This window comes from Theropithecus gelada, chromosome 4 (genome assembly GCF_003255815.1).
Source record: "Theropithecus gelada isolate Dixy chromosome 4, Tgel_1.0, whole genome shotgun sequence".
Taxonomy (NCBI): domain Eukaryota; kingdom Metazoa; phylum Chordata; class Mammalia; order Primates; family Cercopithecidae; genus Theropithecus; species Theropithecus gelada.
In genome coordinates, this window is record NC_037671.1 from 75,146,033 (window position 1) to 75,172,897 (window position 26,865).

The following is a 26,865-nucleotide window of genomic DNA, read 5'->3' on the forward strand; positions in this document are numbered from 1 at the left end:
TCTCTCATATGGCCACCATTGCCATTCTGATAGCTGTTTACACTGATAAGAGACCATCTGCTTGTCTTTCATGGCTGAGGGAAAGAAATAGGAAAACTACATTTCCATTCTTCAGAGAGTATTTTGTTTTGCTAATTACTTGAAAGCACTAAGGAAATGTATCCATTTGGCTTAATATTTTTGAGGACAAAAAATTAAGAGGTTAGAAAAATACAGTAGCATTTGTAACATCAAAATATTTTAAACATCCTTATTTATGAGAATAATGAAATAATTTTTTTTAGGATATCACCCTAAGTGTCCAGGGATATGAGAGATTCATGGAGATGGTTCAAATAATTTCAATAATTTAGTGTCACTGAAATGTGAATTGATGTGCACATGTTTAGTCAATGTAATCAAATTTAAATAGAATAATGTAGAAATGTGAAAAATCCCAGTTGTCTGCCTGTCTGCTAAAAGTTGCCTTTTGTACTTTGAAATGTGTGTGTGGCGGGGGTGGTTGTACATGAGCAGCCCTTCTTTGAGAACCTTCCCTCCCTGCTTCCTAGTTCTATTTACATTTCTTGACCCTGCATCCCTCCCCACCCCATTCCCTTGCATAGTGACATAGGGTAAGGGTGGGAAGATAGCTGATATCATCCAGGTCAACCATTAGATTTTCCTATTAAAATTTCTACTCTACAGATCAAGTCTGAAGCTAAGCACTGGGTTGTTACTAGCAGATTAAAAAAAAAGATGTTGGGGAAATAAAATTAAAAACAAAATCTTCTCCCATATCAGAAAACCTCTCCACAAAAGTACTATAGAAAAAAATTTTATTGAATAAGCATTAAACCAGCATGTGATGCATATCACAGGCAATCTTTTAAGAGATTGCAAAGACAGAAAGAAATGTCACCCTTACATATAACCAAACTATAATCCATTCTATACATTCCATACATGTTCTCATGATAAACAGTAACTAGTCTCTAAGAGGACTTGATTGCACCATTTGTCACATAGAGTTCATTCTAAATTCACCTAGTAATTAGCATGACCATCTGTGTTAGATAATTGGCTTTATCTAAAGGAAAAATAAGCTTCTTTTAATTTTATGCCAAGAGGTAGTTTACCACTTCGAGCAAGGTATCCACTGAAGTTAATTCCTACTCTTCCACAGAAACTGGGAAATAGGGGCCTATTCTTTTTGATATTTACATTTCACAGAGATGGCTCCCAGTCCTTAAGAAAGAACTTCATGGCTCATAAAACTGATTACATTCCAATTTTAATTTTCAAAAGGATTTAAATACATTTCAAACAGAAAAAGTGCTTACAATTAATAGTTTTCTAAGGTAAATGCTCTAAGAAAAAGGAAGGGGGAAATCTATTTTCAAAGGAGAATTAAGTCAGTCTCTTTTGAAAATATTTGATGGATTTTATTGTAAAAACATGAAAACAGAAGTTCTAGCCAGAGCAATTAGGCAAGAGAAAGAAAGAAGGGGCATTCAAATTGGGGAAAAGTCAAATTCTCTGTTTGCCAGTGATATGATCTTATATTTAGAAAACCCTAAAGACTCCTCCAAAAGAGTCCTAGATTTGATAAATGAATTCAGTAAAGTATCAGGTTACAAAAATCAATGCACGGAAATCAGTAGCACTGCTAAAAACCAACAATGGCCAAGCTGAGAATCAAATCAAGAACTCAAACCTTTTACAATACCTACAAAAATATAATATACTTAGGATTATCCTTAACAAAGAAGGGGAAAGATCTCTACAAGAAGAACTATGAAACACTGATGAAAGAAATCAGAGATGCCCCAAACAAATGAAAAAATATTCGACATTCATAGGTTAAAATAATCAAAGTCATTAAAATTACCATCCTGCCCAAAGCAATCTACAGATTCTATATAATTCCTATCAAAATATTGATGTCATTCTTCACAGAATTAGAAAAAACAATTCTAACATTCATATGGAAACAAAAAAGAGCCTGAATAACCGTAGCAATCCTAATCAAAAAGAACAAATTTGGAGACATCACATTACTTCAAATTACACTACAAAGCTATAGTAAATAAACTAGCATGATACTATTATAATAGTAGATACATATACCAATGGAACAAAACAGAGAACTCAGAAATAAAGCCAAAACTTACAGCCAACTGATCTTTGAAAAAAACATACAAAAACATAAATTGAGGAAAGGATTGCCTGTTCAATAAGTGCTTCTGGGAAAATCGAATGGCCATATGTAGAAGAATGAAACAATCCATTTCTCTCTCTGTATACCAAAGCTAACTCAAGATGGATTACAGGCTTAAATCTAAGACCTGAAACCATAAAAATTCTGGAAGAAAACCCAGGGAAAATTCTCAAGGACATTGGCTTAGGCAAAGAATTTGACAAGGACCTCAAAAGCAAATACAACCAAAGCAAAAATAAATGAGACCTAATTAACTAAAAGGTTTTACACAGCAAAAAAAGTAAACAGACAACTTACAGAATGGGAGAAAATACTTGCAAAGTATGCATCTGACAGAGAACTAATATCCAGAATCTACAAGGAACTCAAATCAGTGAGACAAAAACAAAACAAAACAAATCTCATTAAGAAGTAGTCAAATGACATAAGCAGACATTTCTCAAAAGAAGATATGCAAATGGCCAACAGATATATGAAGCAATGCTCTACATCACTAATCATTAAGGAAGTGCAAATTAAACCACAGAGATATTACTTTATCCCAGCCAGAATGGGTATTGTAATACAGTCAAAAAACGAGAGGTTAGTGCAGATGTGGTGAAAAGAGAATGCCTATATACTGCTGGAGAGAATGTAAATTAATACAACCTCTATAGAAAGCAATGAGGAGATTTCTCAAATAACTAAAAGTAGATTTGCCATTTGACCCAGCAAACCCATTACTGGATAGCTACCTGAAGGAAAAGAAATCAGTATATCAAAAAGACACCTGTGTTTGCTTATTGCAGCACAATTCACAATTGCAAAGATATGGAATCAACCTAAGTGCCCACCAACTTAGGTGATGAGTGGTTAAAGAAATATATATATATATATATATATAAATATATATATATATATAAATATATATATTTATATATGAATGCATATAGTTAGCCAGCTATCTCAGCACCATTTATTGAATGAGTCCTTTCTTCATTACTTGCTTTGTTGTCTTTGTTCAAGATCAGATGCTTGTAGATGTGCAGCATAATTTCTTGGCCATCTATTCTGTTTCAAATGTCTATGTGTCTGTTTTTGTACCAGAACTGTGCTGTTTTGGTTACTGTAGCCTTATATTATAGTTTGAAGTCAGATAATGTGATGCCTCCAGCTTTGTTCTTTTTACATAGGAATGCTTTGACTATTTGGGCTCTCTTTGGGTTCCATTTGAATTTTAAAATTAGTTTTCTAGTTCTGTAAAAAATTAGGTTAATAGTTTGATAGGGACACCATTAAGTCTGTAGATTGCTTTGGGCAGTATGGCCATTTTAACAATATTGATTATTCCAATCCGTGATCATGGAATGTTTTTCCATTGGTTTATGTCTATGACTTCTTTAACCAGTGTTTTGTAGTTCTGTTTGTAGTTAGATATATTCTATGGTATTTTATTGTGTGTGTGTGTGTGTGTCTTTTGTGAATGGGGATGCGTTCTTGATTTGGCACTGAGCTTGAATTATTTGGCACATAGAAATACTGATTTTTGTACATTGATTTTTGTATCCTGAAACTTTACTGAAATTGTTTATCAGTTCCTGGGGCCTTTTGACAGAATATTTAGGGTTTTCTAGGCATGGAATCATATCATCCATGAAAAAAGATAGTTTGACAATTTCTTTTCTGATTTAGATGCCTTTCATTTCTTTTTCTTGCCTGATTGCTCTGGTTAGGCTTTTCAGTACTATACTGAAGAGAAGTGGTGAGAGTGGGCATCCTTGTTGTCATCTTGTTTTCAAGGGGACTGCTCCCAGCTTTTGCCCATTCAGTGTGATGATGGCTGTGGGTTTGTCATAGATGGCTCTACTATTTTGAGGTATGTCCCTTCAATGCCTTGTTTGTTGAGGGTTTTTATTATGAAGGAATGTGAAATTTTATCAAAAGGTTTTTCACATCTATTGAGATGATCATATGGTTTTGGTTTTCATTTTTACTTTTTAAATTTTTTCTTTAAGTTTTTCGGTACATAATAGGTGTATACATTTGAGTTACATGAAATATTTTGATACAGGCATGCAATGCATAAAAGTCGCATCATGGAAAATGGGATATCTATCCCCTCAAACATTTATCCTTTATGTTACAAACCAATTATATTTTTAGTTTTTAAAAAATGTGCAATTAAATTATTATTGACTATAGTCACTATCTAACACTAGGTCCTATTCATTTTTTCTTTTTTCTTTTTTTGTATCTATTAACTATCCCCTTTTCCCCCCATACCCCATTATCATTCCTAGCCTCCAGTAACTATTTTTCTACTCTTGATATTGATGAGTTCAACTGTTTTGATTTTCAGATCCCCAAATTAAGTGGAAACGTGTAATATTTGTTTTTCAGTGCCTGCGTTATTTCACATAACATAAATGCTCTCCAGTTTTATCTATGTTGATGCAAATGACAGGAACTCATTTTTTTATGGCTGAATGGTACTCTATTGTGTGCAAATGGCACATTTTCTTTATTTATTCATCTATTGATAAACACTTAGGTTGCTTCCAAATCTTGGCTATTGTGAGCAGTGCTACAACAAACATGGAAATGCAGTTATCACTTTGATATACTGATTTCCTTTCTTTTGGGTGTATATGCAGCAGCGGGATTGCTGTATCATATGATAGCTCATTTTTAATTTGTTTTAGGAACCTTCCAACTGTTCTTTATAGTGGTTGTGTTAATTTACATTGCCACCAATTATGTACAAGGGTTCACTTTTCTCCACATTCTCACCGCATTTGTTATTGCCTGTCTTTTTTATGTAAGCCATTTTAACTAGGGTGAGATGGTATCTCATTGTGGTTTTGATTTGCATTTCTGATGATCATTGATATTAAGTATATGCCTGTTGTATATCTTATTTTGAAATATGCCTAGTGAAATCTTTTGCCCATTTTTGATTGGATTATTAGACTTTCTTTCAGAGTTTTTTTGGGTTCCTTATATAATCTGGTTATTAATCCCTTGTCAGATGAATAGTTTGCAAATATTTTCTCCTATTTGGGGGTTGTCTTTGTTGATGGTGTCCTTTGCTGTGGAGAAGATTTTTCATTTGATGTGATTCTGTTTGTCTGTTTTTGCCCTGGTTGCTTGTGCTTGTGGGGTATTACTCAAGACATTTTTGCTCAGACCAATGTTTTGGAGAATTTCTCCAGTATTTTCTTTTGGTGGTTAATAGTTTGAGGTCTTAGATTTAAGTATTTAATCCATTTTGATTTTTGTATATGGTGAGAAATAGGGGTCTAGTTGTATTCTTTTACATATGTATATCCAGTTTTTCCAGCACTATTTATTGAGACTATCTTTTCTCTAGTGTATGTTCTTTTATCCTTTGTCAAAGATGAGTTCACTATAGGTGTGTGGATTTGTTTCTGGGTTCTCTGTTCTGTTTCATTGGTCTATGTCACTGTTTTTATGCCAGTACCATGCTGTTTTGGTTATGATAGCTCTGCAGTATAATTCGAAGTTAGGTAATGTTATTTCTCTAATTTTGTTCTTTTAGCTCAGGATAGCTGTAGCTATTCTAGGTCTTTTGTGGTTCCATATAAATTTTAGTGATTTTTTTCTGTTTTGTAAATGTCATCTCGATGAGTTGTGTTGGTATTTTGATGGTGATTGCATTGAATCTCTAGATTGTTTTGGTTAGTATAAGCATTTTAACAATACTGATTCTTCCAATCCATGAACATGGAATTTCTTTCTTTCTTTTCTTTCTTTTTTTGGTGTGTGTCCTTTTCAATTTATTTTGTCAGTTTTTTTTTTTTAATAGTTTTCATTGTAGTGATTTTTGACTTCTTTGGTTAAGTTAATCCTAGGTTTTTAATTTTATGTGTGGCTATTGTAAATGGGATTACTTTTTGGTTTTTCAGATTGTTTACTCTTGGCATATAGAAATACTGCTGCTTTTGTATGTTGATCTTGTATTCTGAAACTTTACTGAATTTCTTCATCAGTTCTAATAGTTTTTTGGTGGAGTCTTTAGATTTTTCCAAATATAAGATCATATCATCTGCAAGCAAGGGTAATTTGACTTCTTCCTTTCTAATTGGATGTCCTTTATATATTTCTTGTCTGATTGCTCTAGCTAGGACTTCCAGTACTATCATGAATGAACAGTGGTAAAAGTTGGCATCCTTGCTGTGTTCCAGATCTTAGAGGAAAGACTTTCAGTTTTTCCTCATTCAGTCTGATACTATCTGTGGGTCTGGCATAAGTTGCTTTTATTGTGTTGAGATACGTTCCTTTTATACACAGTGTTTTGGGGGTTTTTATGGTAAAGCATTGTTGAACTTTATCAAATGCTTTTTCTGCATCAATTGAAATGATCATGTAGTTTTTATTCTATTGATATGATGTATCATATTTATTGATTTGCATATGCTGAACTATCTTGGCATCCAAGGAATAAATCCCACTTGGCCATGATGAATTATTATTTTAATGTGTTGCTGAATTTGGTTTGCGTAGTAGCTTGTTGAAGACGTTTGCAATAATATTAATCAGAGATATTTGTAGTTTTAAAAAAAAACATGTCTTTGGTTTTGGTATTAGATTAACAGTGGCCTTGTAGAATGAGTTCGGAAGTGTTCTATTCTCTAGTTTTTAGAGTGGTTTGAGTAGGATTGGTATTAGTTCTTTCGTTAATATTTGGTAGAATTCAGCAGTGAAATCATCAGGTTTTGGGTTTTTCCTTGCTGGGAGATTTTCTGATACAGCTTTGATCTTATTACTTGTCATTTATTTGTTCGTGTTTTGGATTTCTTCATGGTTCAATCTTGGTAGGTTGTATGTGTCTAGGAATGTACCCATTTCCTGTAGATTTTTCGATTTATTGGCATACAGTCACTCATAGTAGCCACTAATGATCCTTTGAATTTCTGCAATATCAGTTCTAATGTCTCCTTTTTAATCTCTGATTTTGTTTATTTGGGTCTTCTCCCTTGGTTCATTAGACTGTAAACTTCTTTGTACTCAGGTATAGATATCTTTAGGTTTGGAAAGTTCTCTGTTATTATCCCTTTGAATAAACTTCCTACTTCAAACTTCTTCTCTAACTCCTCTTTAGGGCCAATAACTCTTTGCTCTTTTGAGGCTAGTTTCTAGATTTGTAAGTATGCTTTATTTATTTATTTATTTATTTTAATCTCCTCTGACTATGTGTTTTCAAATAGCCTGCCTTCAACCTCACTAATTCTTTTGCTTGATCACTTCTGCTATTAAGAGACTTTGGTGCATTCTTCAGTATGTATAAAATACAAATATTAATTGTATTTTTTCAACTAGAATTTTTGCTTGATTCTTATTTCAATCTCTTTATTTTTTTCTGATAGAATTCTGATTTTTTTTCCTGCATCATCTTGAACTTCTTCAAAAATGCTATTTTAAATTCTGTGTCTGAAAGGTCACATATCTGTTTCTCCAGGATTGGTCCCTGGTGCCTTATTTAGTTAATTTGGTGAGGTTGATTTTTTTCTGGATGATCTTGATGCTTGTAGATATTCATCAATGTCTGAGCATTATAAAATTATGTATTTATGATAGTCTTTTAGTCTGGCTTGTTTGCACCCATCCTTCTTGAGAAGCTTTTTCAGGTATTTGAAGGAACTTGAGCCCCATGCCCAATAATGCTGTGTTTTTTGCAGACTCGTAGAGGTACCACCTTGATGGTCTTGGATAATGTCCAGAAGTCTCTGGATTACCAGGTGGAAACTCTTGCTCTTTTCCCTTACTTTCTGCCAAACAAATTGATTATCTCTGTCTGAGCTGCCTGAAACTGGGGGTGTAGTGGCACAAACACCCCTATGGCTACCACCACTGGGACTGCGCTGGGACATACCTGAATCCAGCACAGCACTGGGTCTCATCCAAGGCCTTCTGTAACCACTACGTGCCTACCCCCAATGTTTTCTCAATGCTGTAGAGCTCTATGATTAGCAAATGTCCTTGTCTTCAGGCAGCGTGTTCCTCCAGGTCCCAGGTAGGTCTGGAGATGCTGTCTGGGAGCCAGGAATTGAAATTGAAAACCTTAGAATTTACCTGATGTTTTGTTCTCCTGCAGCAAGCTGGCACTCAAATCACAAGGCAAGGTCCTTCTTGTTCTTCCCTCCCCTTTCCTCAGGCAGAGTGGCCCTTTACTATGGCCACCCACCTGCAATGGCCCACAGGGGATTCTACCAGTCCATCACCAATGTTCACTTAATATCCAGGGGCTCTTCAGTCAGCTTGTCTTGAATGCTACCTGGCCTGGGAATCACCCTTCAGGGCAGTGGGCTCCTCTCTGATTCAGGACAGGTCTAGAAACACTGTTCCAGGAGCATAGGCCTGAATTGGGAACTTCTGCTTGTTGCTTTACCACATTGTGGCTGAGCTGTTTTCTTCTGTTTTCCTTTCTTGTAATGTTTCTGCTAAGAATTTGCTCTTAGCCTAATGGGATTCCCTTTGTTCATGACCTGATCTTCTTCTCTAGCTGCTTTTAAGATTTGTTCTTTAGTGTTACCTTATACGGTCTATTGACTATATGTCTTGGTGATGTTCATTTTGTATAGTATTCCACAGGTATTCTCTGGGTTTCTTTATTATTTTTAAATTAAATTAAATTAAATTTCCTTTTTTGAGACAGAGCCTCTCTCTGTCGCCCAGGAGGAATGCAGTGGTGCAATCTCGGCTCACTGCAAGCTCTGCCTCCTAGTTTCACACCATTTTCCTGCCTCAGCCTCCCGAGTAGCTGGGACTACAGGTGCCTGCCACCGCGCCTGGGTAATTTTTTGTATTTTTAGTAGATATGGGTTTCACCACATTAGCCAGGATGGTCTTGATCTCCTGACCTCGTGATCCGCCTGCCTCGGCCTCCCATTGGGTTCTTATATCTGGATGTCTACTTCTCTAGTAAGATTAAGGAAATTTTCTTGAATTATTTCCCCAAATATATTTTCCAGTTTTTTTTTTTTTTTTAAATTCCCTCCTTCTCTCTCCAGAATGCCAATAATTTGTAGGTTTGGTCACTTTACATAATATTTTTCAAAGACTGTTCATATTTAAAAATTCTTTTGGTCTTACTGGGTTAGTTTGAAAGATCGGTCTTTAAGCTTTGAAATTCTTCTGCTTGGTCCGATCCATTGATAAAACTCTCAATTGGATTTTTAATGTTTCTTAAGTGAGTTTTCCAATTCCAAAAGCTCTGATTGATTTCTTTTAAAAATATTTTTCTCTTCTTTCATTTTCTGGATTGCTTTAGAAGCTTGTTTGTGTTAATTTTTAACCTTGTTTTAGTTCTTGTTGAGCTTCCTTGCAACCCATGCTTTGAATTCTTTATCTGTCATTTCCAAGTTTTTATTTTGGATAGGAGCATTGCTGGAGAGTTAGAGTGATACTTTGGTGGTGTCACTACATTTGGATTTTTTATGGGTCCAGATTCTTATGCTGGTGTCATCTCATCTGGTGATGCTGGCACTTCTAATTTTTGTAATTATTTTCATGTCGGCAGAAATATTTTGTCCGTTCATTCCCTTTAATATTACTGATTGTTTCCTTTCCCTTTCCTCTCCTCCATAGGGAGTGTAACTGTAGAGAATACTGGGTAGTCTTTTGGCTTTGCTCCTATAGCCTATATTGTGCTGTGTGGTTCCACCTCTAAGCCAGTAGATGGTGCTTATGAGTAAGAGCTGGCTGTGGCCAATACAGTAGGGTATACACTTGATGCTTGTTTTCTGGGTGAAGCCATCTGTTGCCTCAGGCAATGGGTGATCTGCAGAGTGCACAGTGATCTGAGCTCCCTGTTCAGCTTCAGTGATGGGGGGGGTGGTGGCCAAGATGGGTGGAGCTGGACTAAGCAGGTCTGCCTACAGGTTCCTCAATGGCAGGCACAGAGACCGGTGCTAAGGAAGAATCCAGTTGGTGATCACCAAGTGCCCAGAAGTGTACCTAGACATGGAGCTGGGAAACTTCAGCCTCACATTTGGTGCATGGGGTTAGGGAGCATCCTAAATAACTAATCCAAGTGAGTGGGTACCCCAGAGGCCTGAATATGTCTGGGTACGGATTTTAGAGGGTCTCACTTCACCACAATCACTGTACAGAAAGGCTGGGTGGCTCAGGATACTGATCTGGGTGAGTAGATACTCTAACTGCCTGAGAATCTGCCTGGGCATGGAGTAGAGAGGTCCCAGCTGCACGGAGGTGTCTGCACAGCAAGTATGGCAGCTCAGGCTACTGAACCAGGTGACTGGGTGCTCCAAATGCCTATAGATCTGCCTGGGCATGAAGCAGAGAGGGCCTCCCTGCACCCAGGTCTCTGTACAAGAAGGATGGAGGAACTCAGGCTGCAATCACGCAAGCAGGTACTCCAATGTGTATTTTGCTTTTTAAAAAAATTACCTTCAGACTGTTAAATATGAATCAATTTACACGTTTAGGAGTCCTCCCAGGGCCCTTTCCCCTCACTTCCCAACTTTTGTTAGTCATAGAATTATTTTTACAGTGTTAGAATTTGTAATATTTATGTTATATTCTTTTTGTCTATTTTTAAGACCGAGTCTTACTCTGTTGCCCAGGCTGGAGTGCAGTGGCACGATCTTGGCTCACTGCAACCTCTGCCTCCTGGGTTCAAGCGATCCTAATGCCTCAGCCTCCCGAGTAGCTGGGATTAGAAGGTGCGCACCACCACTCCTGGCTAATTTTTGTATTTTTAGTAGAGATGGGGTTTTTCCATGTTGCCCATATATCTCTGATATCCGTTCTTCCACTTGATTAATTCAGTTATTGATACTTTTGTGTATGCTTCACAAAGTTCTTGTGCTATGTTTTCCTGCTTCATCAGGTCATTTTTGTTCTTCTCAAAACTGGTTATGCCAGTTAGCAATTTGTCTAACCTTTTTTCAAGGTTCTTAGCTTCCTTGCATTGGGTTAGAACATGCTCTTTTAGCTTGGAGTTTCTTATTACCCACCTTCTGAAGCCTACTTCTGTCAATTTGTCAAACTAATTCTCCATCCAGTTTTGTTCCCTTGCTGGTGAGGAGTTGTGATCCTTTGGAGGAGAAGAGGTCTTCTGTTTTTTGGAATTTTCAGCCTTTTTCTGCTGGTTTCTTCCCATCTTTGTGGATTTATCTACCTTTGATCTTTAATGTTGGTGACCTTCGGATGGGGCCTCTGAGTGGACATACTTTTTGTTGCTGTTGATGGTATTCTTTTCAGTTTTAGTTTCCTTCTAACCTTCAGGTCCGTGTGGCAGGTCTGTTGGAGTTTGCTGGAGGTCCACTCCAGACCCTGTTTGCCTGGGTCTGGGTATCACCAGCAGAGGCTGCAGAACAGCAAAGATTGCTGCCTGTTTCTTCCTCTGGAAGCTCCGTCTCAGAGGGGCACCCACCAGATGCTAGCCAGAGCTCTTCTGTATGAGGTGTCTGTCAGCTCTTACTGGGAGGTGTCTCCCAGTCAGGAGATACGGGGGTCAGGGACCCACTTGAGGAGGCAGTCTGACACTTAGCAGAGCTCAAATACAGTCCTAGGAGATCGGCTCTCTCTCTTCAGAGCCACTAGGCGGTGGCGTTTAAGTCTACTGAAGCTGCACCCACTGTCGCCCCTTCCCCCAGGTAATCTCTATTTAAAGATTAAAAAAATTTTTTATGTTGGCATTTCTTGCTATGTAATTTCCCTATTAGTATTGCTTTTACTATATCCCATAGGTTTAATATGTTGTATTTCCATTTTCATTCATTTTAAGGATTTTTTATATTTATTTATTAATTTCTTTATTGACCCAATGATTGTTCAGAAGCATTTCGTTTAATTTCCATGTGTTTGTGTAATTTCAGATGCTCCTCTTGCTACTGATGTCTAGTTCTATTCCATCGTTGCAGAAAAGATACTTAATACAATTTTAATTTTTTTAACATTTGTTAAAAAAAAACACTTGTTTTGTGACCTAACATATACTTTATCCTTAAAAGTGTTCTCTGTGCTGAGAAGAATGTGTATTCTCCAGCGAATTGCATGAATGTTCTTTAGATGTCTGTTGGTTCAAATTGCAGATTAAGTTTTATGTTTCTTTGTTGATTTTATGTCTAGATTATCTGCCCAATGCTAAAAGTTGGGTGTTGAAGTTGCTGACTATTATTGTATTAGAGTCTATCTCTACCTTTACCTCTAATATTTATTTTATATATCTGGGTACTCTGGTGTTGGGTGTATATATAGCTACAATTGTCATATACTCTTTTTGGATTGACCCCTTTATCGTTATACAATGACTCCCTTTGTGTCTTTTTACAGTTTTTGTCTTTAAATCTGCTTTATCTGATATAAATATAGCTACTCCTGCTCTTTTCTGTTTACATTTCTATGGGATGTCTTTTTCCATCCCTTTATTTTTATCCTTTGTGTCTTTATAAGTAAAGTGACTTTCTTTTAGGCAGTATATAGCTCTTGATGCCTTTGTCAAAATGGCTTGACTGTAAATGCATGAATTTCCAGGTTCTTTATTCTGCTTCATTGATCTATGTACCTATTTTTATGCCAGTTAAAAAAAATTCTATTCAACCATTCTATGTCCTTTGGCTGAAGTATTTTGTATATTTACATTCAATGTCGCTGTTGATAGACATGGAGATACTAATTTTGTTATATATTTTCTTATTGTTTTGTTGGTTCTTTTTTCTTTCTTCATTTGTTTTCCTTTGTGTAAAAGTGATTTTCTCTGGTATTACGTTTTAATTTCTTGGTTTTACATTTTGTCTATCTGTTATAGGTTTCTGTTTTATGGTTACCATGAGGGTTACAAGCAACATCTCAAAAATCACTTTAAAATAAACTGATGACAACCTGACTGACTATAAAGAAAAGAAAAAAAGACAAGCAAAGAGAAAAGAAAATACTTTACAGTTTAACTCATTCCCTCTACTTTTTGATTTTTTTTTTAATCTCCATGCATGTCTTTTCATACTGTGTATCTCTTAAAAACCTGTAGTTATTATTTTGATTTGTCTTTTAGTCTTCCTACTAAAGATATGAGTGGTTTACACACTGCAATTACATTGTTAGATTACTCTATTTGTCAGTGTATTTACTATTATCAGCAAGTTGTATACCTTCAGATGATTTCTGGTTGTTCATTAGCCTCCCTTTCTTTCAGATTAAAGAAATTCTTCTAGAATTTCTTTTTATAAGACAAGTCTGGTGCTGATGAAATCCCTCAGCTTTTCTTTGTCTGGGAAAGTCTTTATTTTTCCTTCATGTTTGAAGGATAATTTGCTGGATATAATATTCTAGGTTGGCATTTGTTTCTTCAGAACTTTTGCATATGTAATCTCACTCCCAATCTGGCCAATAAGATTTCCACTGAGAAGTTTACTGCCAGACATATTGGAGCTCCTTTATATGTTATTTGCTTATTTTCTCTTGCTTCTTTAGAACTCTTTCTTTGTCCGTAACCTTACAGAGTTTGATTATTATGTGCCTGAGATATCATCTTATTTGGTTTGAATCTTCTTGATGTTCTTTAATCTTCTTGTACTTGGATAGTAATATTTTTCTTTAGGCTTGGAAAGAAATGCTTGGAAAGTTATTTTTTAAATAAAATATGTACCCCAATATTGTTATATACATTCTCTTTAAGCAAATAACTTTTAGTTTTGCCCTTTGGAGGGTATTTTATAGATCTTCTATGTTTACTTTATTCTTTTTTTTCTTCTGTGTGTATTTTTATATATCCTGCCTTTGAAATCACTTTATTCTTTCTTCTGCTTGATCAATTTTGCTGAGGATTCTGTGGCATTTTTTTAGTTTGTCAGTTCAATTTTTCAGCTCCAAATTTCTGCTTTATTTTATTATTTCAATCTTCTTGTTAAATTTCTCTGGTAGAATTCTGAATTCTATCTTTGTGTTATCTTAAAGTTCACTGAGCTTCCTTAAGATGGCTATTTTGAATTCCCTATTTGAGAGGTCATATATCTTTAGCACTCCAGGATTGGTCACTGGTGCCTTATTCAGTACATTTGGTGAGGCAATGTTTTCCTGGAAGTTGTTGATGCTTGTGGATGTTTGTTAATGTCTCGGCATTGAGGAGTTAAATATTTATTCCAAACCTTGCAGTCTGTGCTTATTTGTACCCATCCTTCTTGAAAGTAGTTTCCAAGAATTCAAATGGGATTGAATATTGTGACCTAAACCTGTGGCCACTCTAGCTCTTTGAGCACTAGTGGGCACACTAAGCTGCAACTCTTGCAGATTCCTAGATACACAGCCTCGGTGGACATGGTGAAGATAAGGGAGAATTTCCTGGGTTCCCAGGCAAAGTCTGTCACTTTCTCCCTTTTTTTTCCTCCAAGAAAAAGGAGTCTGTCTGTGCTGGGCTGCCTGGAGATGGGGAAGTAGTGTCACAGGCACTCTCATGGCCACTATAGCTGGTCCAGTGCTGGGTTGCACTTGAAGTCCATTGCCTTCCAGACGAGCACAGTAATTGGGTGAGCCAATGCCTGTTGCCATTACTGTCTGGTGCTACTGATTTTTATTCATGCTGCAAGGCCACTTCGGTCAACAGGTAGTGAACCCTGCTGGGAATGGGTCTGTCCTACCAGGGCAGTAGATTCCCTTCCGGCCCAGGGGTGAATCTAGAGATCCTGTTCAGGAGCAAAGGCCTGAAATCAGAGGCTTCAGGAACTTGTCTGGTGCTTTATTAACAGTGGCTGAGCTGTTATCCAATTTGCAAGACAAAACCTTCTATATATACTTCCTTCCTTTAAGCAAAAGGAGTTTTTCCCCATGCTGCACTGCCTGAAGTTGTGGTAGGGGTGACATAGGCACTACCATAGCTGCCACAACTGGTGTTGCAGTGGGCCACACTTCAGACTCACTACCTCCAAGAACAGCACAGCACCCAGGCTTTCCAAGGGCTGCAATCCTTCTGACCGGACTGCCATTCAAAATTATTTAGGGCTGTAGGCTACCTTACAGCTGCTGGTAAAGCTGGCCAGGGCTTGTGTTCTTCTAGCTGGGTGGAAGATTCCCCTTTGGCTCCAGCCTGGTCTAAATACTCCCCTGTGATCACTGGTGGAATTCTGTCCAGTGTAGTGTTCCACTGTGTGTAGCACACCTGCTTTACTTTCTCTCCTGCAAGCACACAGATTCTTCATGCTGTCTTGCCTGGGATTGGAGGAGAGGTGGCATAAGCAATGAAAGAGTGTCCTTCCTACCCTCTTCAACACCTCTTTGTTACTTATGTTAAAACCTGATACTGTGATTGTACACACCTAATTTTTGGTTCATATGAAGGTGCTTCTTCTCCCCTGCCATCCCTCCAGGATAGTTGCTCATTTTGGTGTTCCTGCAAGGCAATGATTGCTTGAGGGTTCTATTTGACCATATTGATTCACCTCCTCCCTCAAGTCTCTTAACTTTTTAAATTTATCCTTACAATTAGGGTACCTTATATTCTATAGCACTTCTTAGTTTACAGCAGGTTCATATATATCATTTTATTTGATCTTTACATTTTCTCTGTGAGCACAACTATTACCTTAATTTTGCAGATAAACAAATTGAGCCTCCAGGTTCTATGGCTGGTTAAAGAGTGAGTCTGAGTTTGTATCCAAGCATTCAAGACTAAGTCCAATGATCGTTCTAATATATCATTTTTCAAATATTATATTTTTTGCATAAAAATGCACTTACATGGATGCATTGACGTTTAAAATAAAATGATTAATTCAGAGTCCAGAGTCCTTTACAATAACCAAGGTCTTTTATGAACAGTGTTGTCTACTGCCTTCCCTTTCCCTGCACCCTTTGCTTGATCCCATGCCTTCAGAACTTGACTTTCCTCCCTGCTGAAATTGCTCTTCCAGCAACTGATAACCCCATAAAGAAGAGATCCTGTAATGTTTTCTCTGTTCTCATTTTCTTTTTTTGTTATTGCAGTACCTAACATAAACCTCTTTACCATTTTAACCATTTCTGGGTATACAGTTCAGTGACAGTAGGCACATTCATATTGTTTGCTATGCAACCATCACCATTCATCTTCAGAACTTTCCCATCCTCCCAAACTGAAACTCTGTACCCATGAAACAGTAAGTCCCCATGCTGCTCTCCCACCAGCTCCCAGCAACCATTATTCTACTTTCCGACTCTGTGAATTTAACTACTCTAAGTACCACGTACAAATGAAGTACCATATAAAAGTCTTGCAGCATTTATCCTTTTTTATCTAGCTTATTTCAATTAGCATAATGTCTTTAAGGTTCATCAATGTTGTAGCATGTGTCATAATTTCACTACTTTTAACAACTGAATGATATTCCATTGTTAAGTATATGTTGTTTTGTTCATCTGTTGATGGACATAAGGGTTGTTTCCACATTTTGGCTATTGTGAGTAATGCTGCTATGAACATTGTTGTACAAATATCTGTTCAAGAGACTGCTTTTAATTCTTCGGAGTTTATACCCAGAAATAGAATTGCTGAGTCATATAGTAATTCTATGTTTAATTTTTTAAGGAACTGCCATACTCTTTTCCACAGTGACTGCATCATTTTTCATTCTCATAATGCACAAGGATTCCAGTTTCTTCACATCCTTACCAATACTTATTTTTTTCTTTTTTTGGTGGGTCGGGGGGTGGGAAGTGGTATTTCTTTGTGGTTTTGAGTTGTCTTTCCCATTGAATAGCGATGTTGAGCATCTTTTCATATACTTATAGCCATCATTGGCATATTTTTAAAAAGAACACCAGGAATCAGAGATTTTTTGATTCTGATCTTCCCAAGTTCCGTTTGTTTTATTTGTTCTTTTATTGGCCAATAATCTTTAGCATCCCTCCAGTACCTTTTTTGCTTAAACTCACTCAGCTTGATTTCTATTGCTTGTAAACAATACTTTTAAATACTTTTAATTCAGGTTTTTTTTTTTTTTTTTTAAAACACTTTTAACAGGTAACTATATTCCTTTTTGGCTCCACTAATTTTGCAATGAACTGCAGCATTTGGTTCACCCTGCTATGTTTGCAAAGTATTTCTGCTACATTCCTACTATATTCTGATTATTTATATATAAGAACAATTATTAGCCATGGCAAAATAACAAAACAAAACAAAAACAAAACATCAAAATGTTCCTTTTTAGCTTAGTGTAACGAATACAAGAGGAACACGTTTAAAGTGTACTTTTCTCTCCACATGAATCACAAAGGTACATGTTTATTATTGCCCCTTGTGTTTGTGTTCTGTCCTCTGTAGAGGTGTCAGGGTGATAATGGTCTATGCTATAGCAACCAGTCAAGCACATTTCCGAAGGCAGAGAGGCAGGAACCTGGAGGGGAGTGGGGTGGAGTGGTGGTGGTAGGAAAGTGTACAGCATGGGATCAGAGGACTAGAGTTTGCTTAGGTCTCTACATTTCTAGCCATGAAAATCTACAGCATTCCTGTTTTAGAATCCCATAAGGCAGAATGAGAATTAAATGGTATTATCTATGCATAGCACTTAATTGTACTGGAATTTAGTAAGAATTCAGTAAAGGTTAGCTATCTTTCCCATCCCAAAGAGCTATTTTTTATATCAAAATTTTAAAATTCTCTTTACTTCTAGTGTAACTTTCTCCTAGCTGGTATTTAAGAAGCATGGGATATAGACATTTTTATCTCTTTTTAAATTAATGTCTTGCATTTAATGTAACAAAATGGCTTTCTAATTGTACAGACATTAAACTTAAAAAAATGTCACAATGGGAAAGGGGCATTAACCATGCCATCATTGAAATGTGGAATGAGGATAAGATCAATGCCTTGATTTTCTATAATCATTGTAAGAGACATAAAATGTCATTTTTCAATACTCATTCTACTGTCAGGGCTTCTGAAGAAATGAAGAGGAAAAAAGTTATAGCGTATTTCACTGACACCTTAGAAGATCTGAATTAATAGTCTTTAAGAATCTACACAGTTTTACTAAATAATAGTTCAGCTCAAATTAAAATGGAAATTACAGTAATAATTTTCTGCTGAGAAAGAACTCCTTTGATATGTCACTGTATCATATCATCATTTATTATTCTATTATTAAAAGGTTCATTCAGTCGTAACTTCTTCTTTAAGCTTGTTAATTACAAGCTTAAAGATTGGCTATCGACTCTCTCTCCAATGGCATAGTTATATCCTGGAACACATTGTCAGGATTCTGACAAAGAAGGATCTTGGATCCATGTCTATCTTCTCTGTCCATATTTGGGAAGAAAAGTGAGTTAAAGTGACTGCATAATTTACCAACAGTAAGAAATCATCATACTCACACTTTTTCAGACTTGTGCCTTTTTTTGGGTAAATAATTTTACATTGTGTTTTGCCAGAACCACTAATAGCGATCTGAAAAAGCTGTGTGGTTGCCCTTGGTCAGTGGAAATGACAGAGCTCAAGCTTAATATTGTGCAGTACTTCCAAACCCTGTCAGACATGATTACAGTTTCTGTTTATAATGATTCAATTTTTTAAACTGTGGACACTTTCTGCTATCTCTGTTTGAAAAATGTTTGTTCTCTATTCCTTTAACACAGGGGTTAGACTTCATGAGAAGACAATGATCCATTAAGACTTCAATGTCCTTGTTTCCCTTGCCCTAAATATATCAAAATGTTATGTTTATGGTTGTTAGAGTGCCACTGGCCAACCTCTGTGCAATTGCATCTGAACCATGATATGATTCCAGATAATGCTTTGAGAATTTGATGTGGTGTTTTCATTTGTCTCCCTAGTAAATGGATGTGATATTTTCTAGTTTGAAACATGTAGTTTTCTCTGCTGTAAGCAGGCTCCTATAGGTATCTTTGAATATAGGAATGATATAGTATTTTAAAATTAGACACATGGCTTCACACATAAAACACAAAACAGACTATTTTGGAAAGAAACAATTCTCGGACATCAACATTATAAACAAGAGAAGCTCAATGATACAGAATGGTGAAAAACGTTAAGTCTATTATCATACTAAAAACAGTCACACAGTGGAAACTCACTGTTAATTCTTGAAACTCAGACAGTATCTGCTCCATTCTGCCTCACGTATTGTTTCTATCAGAAGTTGTGATCTTTACGTTGTAAAGATTTGACACATTTTCATACCAGTTTCATCGTTCCTTAACATTTTGTCTTACCTGAGAAAAAAACTGTGACTCAATGCTCCCATGTCAGAGTGATGCCTTATTCATCTGCATTTCTCCAGCATGCTATGCAGTGCCTGATCTTTAGTGGCGCTCAGTAAAAGTAACTGCTGAATGAAAGAGGAGTTTTTTCCTTATTTTATGCTTTTTCATAGCTTGAACTTCCTTTTACAGATACCATTGCCTGATGACATTTGACAATTTGTTGTAATGTTTTTGGTAGTATATGGAGCTGTGGCCTCCATATCTAAGAGGAGCAAGAAGGCTCCATTCTTTGAGTCAAAAAAATGTAATTTAAAAAGTCATTTGTGATTTTTGTCTTCCTTACGGTTTTTGGAAGTCTCTCAAGTTCTCAAACTTTTCTGTCTACTTGGCTATTCTACCTATGTCTCATGGATACCTAAAACTCATATGTCCCAAGCTGAACCCATCTTTTCATCTTTAAACCTATTCCATTTTTCTTCTTTTGTTAATACCAGCACATTTATTGCAGTTATATCCAGTAATTTGACATTGTGCTTGACATCTACCCTTTCCTGCATCAAATACATGTAACTTCTGATCTGCTGCCCGGCACTGCCAATTCTATCTTCCCAACATCGTTTACATCTATCTCCTCTGTTTACCCAACTTCTACTTGCTTCATGAAATCAGCTCATCTTTTTTTTTTCTTCTTTCTGCCTGTAGTCCCTCCTTTTTAAAACAAGAATCATCATATTGAAACAGATTTCTAATAGTGTCATTCAGTCTTTTGTGCTTTGTCTTAAAGCCTCTAACTGCTTACAGAAAAAAGTATGAACATTGTAGCTCTTGGTTTTAGAACAGCATTGCCAAATAGAATACAATGCAAGCTGCAACTTGGAGGATATTATGCTAAGTGAAGTAAACCAGAAAGACAAACACTGCATGATCTTACTTATGTGTGGAATCTAAAAAAGTCAAACTCGTAGAATTTGAGAATAGAATGGTGGTTATCAGAGGCTGTGTGGAGGGAGAATTGGAGAGATAATGGTCAGAGGGTATAAAGTTTCAGTTCGATGGGAGGAATAGGTTCTGGGGATTTATTGTACAGCATGGTGATTATAGTGAATAAGAATGTGTGTTTAAAAATTATTAAGAGTAGGGTTTAAATGTTCTTGCCACATGCACACAAAGTGTGTGAGGTGATGTCTATGTTAATTAACTTGATTCATACATTAAATCATAAATTACAATGCATACATATATCAAAACATCACATAGCCTGAAAAATTATAATTTTGTCAATTCAATAAGAAATTGAAGATAAAAAATTTGTAATAGCCATTTTTAAAAAGTAAAATGCAAGTACTGTATTTTATTTAAACCAATATATTCAACATATCATTTCAAAATGTCAATATAAAATATTTGTGAGATAGGTTACATTTTTTTCTACTAAATAATTGAAACATTTTCTGGTTTCATTTTCTATGTCTAAATATATGTAGTTTTCAATGTAGAGTTCTTAGAAATATATATTTCTAAGTATTTTATTTTTATTTTATAAATGGTGTTTTATTTTTCAAAAATTATAATTCTGAAATGAAATGCAGAAAATGAAAACCCACAAATTGAATGTATCGCTTCATAAGTTATTATTGGACAAACTGTACTAAGTAAAAAAACAGAAATAAAATTGTGTCATTTCAGAAGCCCACTATGTGCCCCATCCTAAACACAACTCCGTCCTTCCTGTCATACTGATTATTATACTGCCTTTATAGAAGTCACTTTTTCACATTTTTATTTTTACATTTTTATCCACCAAATGAATATCCCTTGACATAATAGTCTAGTCTTTCTCATTTTACATTATAACTTTTATTTTCTGGGATAAATCCTACCTGATGATTTTTTTCTTTGAAAATTATATATATAGATTCTTTTAAGATATTCCTTAATTCATTTTATATTTTTTATGGTTTTTTAACCCGCTAGTAAATAACCAAATTATTGCTGAATTCAATCTGCTAATACTTTGTTAAGGCTTTTGTGAAAGGAAGTGTTCCCTCCTCTGTTCTCACCTCTCTTTTCATCTGGGATTTGTATGCTCGCTTTCTTAATTGATATAATTAACCAGAAAAGCCATCAGGCCTGAAGTTTTCCTTGTGGCTTTGCTTTTTAATCAATTCTTTTTTGACCAATTTTTTTTTAAATATATACTTTAAGTTCTGGGGTACATGTGCAGAACGTGCAGGCTTGTTACAGTGGTATACACAGGCCATGGTGGTTTGCTGCACCCATCAACCCGTCATCCACATTAAATAATTCTCCTAATGTTATCTCTCCCCAGCCTCTCACCCCCTGGCAGGCCCTGGTATGTGATGTTCCCTTCCTGGTGTCCATATTTTCTCATTGTTCGACTCCCACTTATGAGTGAGAACATGTGGTGTTTGGTGTTCTGTTCTTGTGTTAGTTTGCTGAGAATGATGGTTTCCAGCTTTATCCATGTCCCTGCAAAGGACATGAACTCATGCTTTTTAATGGCTGCATAGTATTCCATGGTGTATATCTGCCACATTTTCTTAATCCAGTCTATCATTAATGGACATTTGGGTTGGTTCCAAGTCTTTGCTATCGTGAACAGTGCCACAATAAATGTATGTATGAATGTGTTTTTACAGTAGAATGATTTATCATCTTTGGGTATACACCCAGTAATGGGATTGCTGTGTCAAATGGTATTTCTGATTCTAGATCCTTGAGGAATTACCATTTCTTTGCCCATGCCTATGTCCTGAATGGTACTACCTAGGTTTTCCTCTAGGATTTTTATGGTATTAGGTCTAACATTTAAGTCTCTAATCCATCTTGAATTAATTTTCATATAAGGAGTAAGGAAAGGATCCAGTTTCAGCTTTCTACTTATGGCTAGCCAATTTTCCCAGCACCATTTATTAAATAGGGAATCCTTTCCCCATTTCTTGTTTCTCTCAGGTTTGTCAAAGATCAGATGGCTGTAGATGTGTGGTATTATTTCTGAGGACTCTGTTCTGTTCCATTGGTCTATCTCTCTGTTTTGGTACCAGTACCATGCTGTTTTGGTTACTGTAGCCTTGTAGTATAGTTTGAAGTCAGGTAGCGTGATGCCTCCAGCTTTGTTCTTTTAACTTAGGATTGTCTTGGAGATGCGGGCTCTTTTTTGGTTCCATATGAACTTTAAAGCAGTTTTTTCCAATTCTGTGAAGAAACTCGTTGGTAGCTTGATGGGGATGGCATTGAATCTATAAATAACCTTGGGCAGTATGGCCATTTTCACGATATTGATTCTTCCTATCCATGAGCATGGTATGTTCTTCCATTTGTTTGTGTCCTCTTTTATTTCACTGAGCAGTGGTTTGTAGTTCTCCTTGAAGAGGTCCTTTACATCCCTTGTAAGTTGGATTCCTAGGTATTTTATTCTCTTGGAAGCGACAGACCGCTAGGAAGACTAATAAAGAAGAAAAGAGAGAACAATCAAATAGATGCAATAAAAAATGATAAAGGGGATATCACCACCGACCCCACAGAAATACAAACTACCATCAGAGAATACTATAAACACCTCTATGAAAATAAACTGGAAAATCTAGAAGAAATGGATAATTTCCTGGACACTTACACTCTTCCAAGACTAAACCAGGAAGAAGTTGAATCCCTGAATAGACCAATAGCAGGCTCTGAAATTGAGGCAATAATTAATAGCCTACCAACCAAAAAAAGTCCAGGACCAGATTGATTCACAGCCAAATTCTACCAGAGGTACAAGGAGGAGCTGCTACCATTCCTTCTGAAACTATTCCAGTCAATAGGAAAGGAGGGAATCCTCCCTAACTCATTTTATGAGGCCAACATCATCCTGATACCAAAGCCTGGCAGAGACACAACCAAAAAAGAGAATTTTAGACCAATATCCCTGATGAACATCGATGCAAAAATCCTCAATAAAATACTGGCAAACCGGATTCAGCAGCACATCAACAAGCTTATCCACCATGATCAAGTGGGCTTCATCCCTGGGATGCAAGGCTGGTTCAACATTCACAAATCAATAAACATAATCCAGCATATAAACAGAACCAAAGACAAGAACCACATGATTATCTCAATAGATGCAGAAAAGGCTTTTGACAAAATTCAACAGCCCTTCATGCTAAAAACGCTCAATAAATTCGGTATTGATGGAACATACCTCAAAATAATAAGAGCTATTTATGACAAACCCAAGCCAATATCATACTGAATGGGCAAAAACTGGAAAAATTCCCTTTGAAAACTGCCACAAGACAGGGATGCCCTCTCTCACCACTCCTATTCAACATAGTGTTGGAAGTTCTGGCTAGGGAAATCAGGCAAGAGAAAGAAATCAAGGGTATTCAGTTAGGAAAAGAAGAAGTCAAATTGTCCCTGTTTGCAGATGACATGATTGTATATTTAGAAAATCCCATTGTCTCAGCCCAAAATCTCCTTAAGCTGATAAACAACTTCAGCAAAGTCTCAGGATACAAAATTAATGTGCAAAAATCACAAGCATTCTTATACACCAGTAAAAGACAAACAGAGAGCCAAATCATAAATGTCTTCTTTTGAGACGTGTCTGTTCATATCTTTTGCCCACTTTTTGATGGGGTTGTTTTCTCTTGTAAATTTGTTTAAGTTCTTTGTAGATTCTGAATAGTAGCCCTTTGTCAGATGAATAGATTGCAAAAATTTTCTCCTATTCTGTAGGTTGCCTGTTCACTCAGATGATTGTTTGCTTTGCTGTGCAGAAGCTCTTTTGTTTAATTAGACCCCAATTGTCAATTTTGGCTATTGCCATTGCTTTTGGTGTTTCAGTCATGAAGTCTTTGGCCATGCCTGTGTCCTGAATGGCACTGCTTAGGTTTTGTTCTAGGGCTTTAGGTCTTCCATTTATGTCTTTAATCCATCTTGAGTTAATTTTTGCATAAGGTGTAAGGAAGGGGTCCAGTTTCAGTTTTCTGCATATGGCTAACCAGTTTTCCTAACACCATTTATTAAATAGGGAATTCTTTCCTCATTGCTTGTTTTTGTCAGGTTTGTCAAAGGTCAGATGTTGTAGATGTGTGGTGTTATTTCTGAGGCCTCTGTTCTGTTCCATTGGTCTACATATCTGTTTTGCTAACAGTACTATGCTCTTTTGGTTACTGTAGCCTTGTAGTATAGTTTGAAGTCAGGTTAGCGTTATGCCTTCAGCTTTGTTCTTTTTGCTTAGAATTGTTTTGGCTATGCAGGCTCTTTTTTGGTTCCATATGAAATTTATAGTAGTTTTTTCTAATTCTGTGAAGAAAGTCAATGGTAGCTTGATGGGGATAGCATTGAATCTATAAATTGCTTTGGGCAGTCTGACCATTTTCACAATATTGATTCTTCTGGTTCATGAGCATGAAAGTTTCCCATTTGTTTGTATCTTCTCTTATTTACTTGAACAGTTGTTTGTAGTTCTCCTTGAAGAGGTCCTTCAAATACCTTGTAAATTTTATTCCTAGATATTTTATTCTCTTTGTAGCAATTGTGAATGGGAGTTCACTCATGATTTGGCTCTGTTTGTCTGTTATTGGTGCATAAGAATATTTGTGATTTTTGCACATTGATTTTTGTATCCTGAAACTTTGCCAAAGTTGCTTATCAAAGCTTAAGGAGATTTTAGGCTGAGACGATAGGGTTTTCTACATATACAATCATGTCATCTGCAAACAGAGACAATTTGACTTCCTCTCTTTCTATTTGAATACCTTTATTTCTTTCTCTTGCCTGATTACCCTGGCCAGATCTTCCAATACTATGTTGAATAGGAGTAGTGAGAGAGGGTATCCTTGTCTTGTACCAGTTTTCTAAGGGAATGCTTCCAGTTTTTGCCCATTCAGTATGATATTGTCTGTGAGCTTATAAATAGCTCTTATTATCTTGAGATACATTCCATATAACCTAGTTTATTCAGAGTTTTTAGCATGAAAGGGTATAGAATTTTATTGAAGGACTTTTGCATCTATTGAGATAATCATGTGGTTTTTGTCATTGGTTCTGTTTATGTGATGGATTAGGTTTATTTGTGTATGTTAAACCAGCCTTGCATCCCAGGGATGAAGCCGACTTGATCGTGGTAGGTAAGTTTTTTGATGTGCTACTGGATTTGGTTTGCCAGTATTTTATTGAGGATTTTTGCATCAATTTTTATCAGGGATATTGACCTGAAGTTTTCTCTTTTTGTTGTGTCTCTGCCAGTTTTTTTTTTTTTTTTTCATCAGGATGATGCTGACCTCATAAAATGAATTAGGGAGTACTCCCTCTTTTTCTATTCTTTGGAATAGTTTCAGAAGGAATGGTAGCAGCTACTCTTTGTACCTCTGGTAGAATTCAGCTGCGAATCCATCTGGTCCTGGACTTACTTTGGTTGGTAGGCTATTAATTACTGCCTCAATTTCAGAATTTGTTATTGGTCTGTTCAGGGATTCGAATTCCTCCTGGTTTAGACTTGGGGATTGTGTTTGTATCCAGGAATTTATCCATTCTGTCTAGATTTTATTGTTTATTTACATAGAGGTGTTTATAGTATGCCCTGATAGTTTGTATTTCTGTGGGATCAATGGTGATATCCCTTTATCATTTTTTATTGCATCTATTTAATTCTTCTCTCTTTTCTTCTTTATTCATCTGGCTAGTGGTCTATCTATGTTGTTGTTTTCAGAAAACCGGTTCCTGGTTTCATTGATTGCTTTTTTTTTTTTTTGAAGGGTTTCTTTTATGTCTCTATCTCCTTCAGCTCTGCTCTGATCTTAGTTATTTCTTCTCTTCTGCAAGCTTTTGAATTTGTTTGCTCTTGCTTCTCTAGTTCTTTTAATTGTGATGTTAGGGTGACAATTTTAGATCTTTCCTGCTTTCTTTTGTGGGCATTGAGTGCTATAAATTTCCCTCTAAACACTGCTCTAGCTGTGTCCCAGAGATTCTGGTATGTTGTATCTTTGTTCTCATTGGTTTCAAAGAACTTATTTCTGCCTTAATTTTGCTTTTTACCTAGTAGTCATTCAGGAGCAGGTTGTTCTGTTTCCATGTAATTGTGGGATTGTGAGTGAGTTTCTTAATCCTGAGTTGTAATTTGATTTCACTGTGGTCTGAGAGACTGTTTGTTATAATTTCTGTTCCTTTGCATTTGCTGAGGAGTGTTTTACTTCCAATTATGTGGTCAATTTTGGAATAAGTGCGATGTGGTGCTGAGAAGAATGTATATTCTGTTGATTTCAGGTGGAGAGTTCTGTAGATGTCTACTAGTTCCACTTGGTCCATAGCTGAGTTCAACTCCTGAATATCCTTGCTAATTTTCTGTCTCATTGATCTATCTAGTATTGACAGTGGGGTGTTGAAGTATCTCACTTATTGTGTAAGATTCTAAGTCTCTTTGTAGGTCTCTAAGAACTTGCTTGAATCTGGGTTCTCCTGTATCTGGTGCATTTATATTTAGGATAGTTAGCTCT